Genomic DNA, 4,694 nt, shown 5'->3' on the forward strand with positions numbered 1-4,694 from the left:
CTAAACATATATTTTAAAAATGAACAAAAATGGATTATCTAAATTTGGCTCATTTGCAATTGTTTCCCTTTATCTCAAACTCTTTGACCTTTTAGTATTCGGATGAATGAGATGGTATTATTTAGTAGTGGATATTGTTTTTGTGACATCTCTAGTCTAACCAGAATTGTACTGGTGAAATGAATATATTTTATGCAAGTCTTTTTTTCTTTTCTTTTCTTTTTTCTTTTTCTTTTCTTTCTTTTTTTTGCAGGCTCCCCAGCCTGATTTTAATGGTTTGGGAGGTTAGAATTATGTGGAATAGATAGGGAGAAGAAACTGAACTTGTAAGTATTCAACCATTCAACCCAAAACCCTTTCACATATTCTCATCACTATTCAAGGGGCATAATTCATGTCTCCATCAAGAAAGCAATTGCTTGGATAAATTTTTCAAAAATGTGAAAAAAAAGAAAGAAAGAAAAAGGCTTTTGGACTCTGTGTGCTCAAATCACAAAATCTCTCTGGTTTCTTTTTGATTAGCTCTGTATCCCAAAGTCCAAAATGACACACCAAGAAAAAGAAAGTACTTTACAAGTTCCCTGGTATGATTTGTGTAGCTTTTTCTTTCTGAATCTCTTAAGCAGCTGCCACAGGCCTGCTTTCCAGACTCCTAACTGGCCTCCTTCCCCTCCACTCTCATCTGGAATGTAACCTTGGAGTTATGTTGGTGACTGTGATCGTACATGTCTGGCTTTCAGGGGCTCTGTGATTATTCTGATTTCAGGCTCACAAATGTGAGCTCACTCAACAGCTAATGCTTACATACTTTACTAGGCCTTTCTGCATAAGTTGTAGTGATGGTGTCTGGTCCAGACATACAGTAATAAAGGATATTCTCCATTGTGGTAAAGCAGAAAGAACCCTCGTTCGCTCCAGCAGCAGATGACCTGGGTTTATACTCCCACATCTGACATACTACCTGTTAAGTCTTAAGACAGTACCTTAACTTCCTTGGACCTCAATTCTTCATCAGTAAAAAGGCTACATTTGTAAGATGGTTTCTGCAATCTTTTATTTCTAGATCTATGATCCTATAACCCACTGCCTATGTTGTTCACTGAAGTTAAAATAAATGAAAGTGGCCCGTAGATAGTCACTGGCTAATTGTCACATTCTTTTAATGCTGGAATATAGGTCTTTTTTTGTTCTTTTTTATTTTTATAAACACAATTTTAAAAAAAAACACCACAAACGAGTTCTTCTTTATTATATCAATTGGAAATCTCAACTGGCTCTTCCTCACTTCCCCAATAAAATGATAATTGAGATTCATAGTGACGAATCTAAAGCAATGCAAGATTGTTTTCTTTTTTAAAAAATTTATTTTATTTTTAATTCACAGAACAAAACAAACACTTCCAAAAGATAGCATGACAAAAAAGACAATTGCACATGAAACCACAAATCCACTATTCACAACTTGTTATTCCTTTTAAATACATAATAAAGTTATGCAAATTTCTTTTTTTCTTCCCTCCTCCCCTTCTGCCTCGAAATGGCTACCATTAGATGCAAATAGGTAGGTATACATATATACATACACACATATATATATATGTGTGTATGTAAAATGGTTCTGTACATACTTGTATTTATCAATATAGGTCTTTTATGAACAAAAATGATGGTAGGTGGGGAAGGAGAGATAGATAGGTAGATAGATAGAGATAGAGAGAGACAGAGAGAGAGACTCCCTACTGAAAACTACCATGTTTTCAGCTGCTCTGGTTACTTTTTAAAAATCACTGACAGATTGGATTGACTAGTTCAAGTGAAACAGGCCTGTTGCTCCTTCTAAACTTACCCTTAGGCTTTTTTTATCACAGAGTCGGATTTTGCTGTCCCTCTTGTTTCTTTACATCCGTCTGACTTTCATTTTCAAACTCATTGCCCTTTGACCTTACTCACTACCTCCTCTTCACATTAACAGCTGGAGTACAACAAATTTGGTGAATCCAGGTGGTTTTGCTTTTGATTCCTTCTCTCATTTTTAATGTGTGAATAACAGGTAGAAATAGTTAACTTTCTTCCCAACTGAAGATGACAAACTTGTGGACACATGGAGGCATTCTCCCAACTGACCCACAAAGGCGCTCCCTAGTTTATACATGTTACACCCATATTAGGTCTCTAATCTGGCATGGTGCCTTTTGCTATGAATAAAATTTGCTTTCTCCTGGTGTTCTGTTGTATTGGCACAGAATGTACTTGAAAACACATTTAAAAGTTTACAGGGAGGAGAGGCCTAAATGTTAGAACTTTTAAGAGTTCTTATGGCACAGTGGAGAGTGTGAATTTTGAAACAAAGGAATGGATTTGAATCTCAGCTATGCCACATATTTCCTATTTGACCTTGAGCAAGTTATATATCCTCATCTGTAAAATGAGAAGGTTGAACTGATTGTCCTTTAAAGCCTCTTTCAGTTCTAGATCTCTGATCCTGTGAATTAATTTGTGTTATGATCCATTTACATTTGTTCCTTGGAAGGAAAGTGATGGCAATTAAAATCATATAATAAAATATAAAAATTGTATAATATATTAAAAATCATATTATTAAATCAAAATTATTTAAGTCATATAATATAAAAATATAAAAATCAGAGACATCAGTTTGCTAACAAAGGTCTGTGTAGTCAAAGTTCCCCAGTAGCAATGTATTGCTGTGAGAGTTGGACTATAAAGAAAGCTGAGAGTCACATATTTGATGCTTTCTAATTGTGGTGCAGAAAGAAGACTTTTGAGATTCCCTTGGACAGCAAGGAGGTCAAATTGGTTAATATTTAAAGAAATTATTGCAGGCTATTCCCTGGAAGGTCAAATATTGAAGCTGAAGCTTAAATACTTTGGCCACATAATGAGAAGATGGGACTCATCGGAAAAGACCTTGATGTTGGGAAAGATTGAAGGCAAAAGGAAAAGGGGATGGCAGAGGATGAGATGGATAGGTAGTATCATGGAAACACTGAACATGAACTTGGACTGACTTCAAGAGATAGTGGAGGGCAAAAGTGACTGGTGTGCTATAGTCCCCAGGGTCATGAAGAGTCAGACACAATTAAATGACTGAACAACAGTGAAAATGTCAAAAAACTTTTCAGTCTATTAAAACAGCAGAAGTAATGAGATTCCTTTTTTTGAATACTGATAAATGATTGAATTCCTGAATGCATTCAGTATAGTATATTATATATATAATATTACCTATATTATATTATATTAATAGCATACTATATTATAATTATATCATTATTATTATATACACAATATTATAATAATACCAGGTAATATATTACCATTAGGTATTAATCTGTTTTGAAAAAAAGATAATTAAAACCTGTAGAATCATAAAGAACAATAAAATTATTATTAATAAAGGTATATTAAAAGGAGTTATTGGCTATCAACTTTTACTGTGAGTTGATATCTTTAACATTGGATTGAATTTTAGGAGGAGCCTTCTTTGGTTTTTGTGCTCATGTAGTAGATTAACCAAAGAATGCTTTGAAACTGTCCTTCCTCACTTCACTTTATTCTTTAGATCATCTAGTTTGTGTCACTGGAATTGTGGTTTATCATCACCTAAGGTGATCTTAACATTTTCCATTTCGAAATCTCCTTGCAAATCACTTCTATTTCTCACATATCTTTCTGCCTCTTTCTACTTCCAACCTTCCCTGCCCCCCTTCTCTAATTCTTTATGTAGGCACCCTGTAAAGTAGAGCAGGACTGACTGTCCCTGAGTTACCTCCTTCCCCCACAAACCACCACCCACAATCCTTTTGTCCCTAATTTGAGTTCACTTAGAGGTATATATGTGGGAAGGGGCATGGCACTACCCTCAGCCTATTGCGAACTCAAAAGGGGTGGGGGGGTGACCAATTGGGGTTTCTAAGAGCCACTCATTGCTTTTATTTATGTCAACTGTGAAAGATGACTCTTTCACTGCTTTAATGGCTTCTATTGGCCATCACCCTGGGTGGCTCCTGCTTTTCCTGTCTCCCATTGCACTTGGAACATTGATGGTATGAAAGGACTCAAGACAGAATTTTTAAAGAAAAGACTTTTAGACCTCCACAAAAGACTCTGTTTCTGACACTGAAAAGTAAAGATATTGATGTATTCAACCCAATGGGTCTTTGGCTGATAGGTAGAGAGACTCTTTCTTTATCTCATTATATGGTGTAATTGATATTTATGGTGTAATTGATAGAGTGTTGGGCTTAGAGTCAAGAAGACTTGAGTTCAAATCACACTTGTGGCACTATTGATAGCTGTGTGGCCATGCATATTAACCTTTCTGGGACATGATTTCCTGATATGTAAAATGAGAGAATTGGACTCGACCACTGAGGTTCGTTTTAGTTATAAAGCTGTGGTCCTATCAGGATAAGAATTCTTAAACCACAAATATTATTTTTCACTAGCTATTATAAGTGTTCCTTCTAATTATGCTGTTGGTAGGACCTTTAAACATAGTTTATCTCAGTGTTTTCTTAAACTAAGTTGACCATGGAGAATGCCTGAGCTTGAAATACTTTGGAGGAACTCAAACATTCTGTTGGTGGCAGGCATCTGAGATTTAGGGATATGGGATACTTCTGGACATGGGGAGGCAGAGGAAATTTAGAGAAAGAGGGAATTGAGTCTTT

This window comes from Vombatus ursinus, unplaced genomic scaffold, assembly GCF_900497805.2.
Source record: "Vombatus ursinus unplaced genomic scaffold, bare-nosed wombat genome assembly UNPS02014832.1, whole genome shotgun sequence".
Classification (NCBI taxonomy): Eukaryota; Metazoa; Chordata; class Mammalia; order Diprotodontia; family Vombatidae; genus Vombatus; species Vombatus ursinus.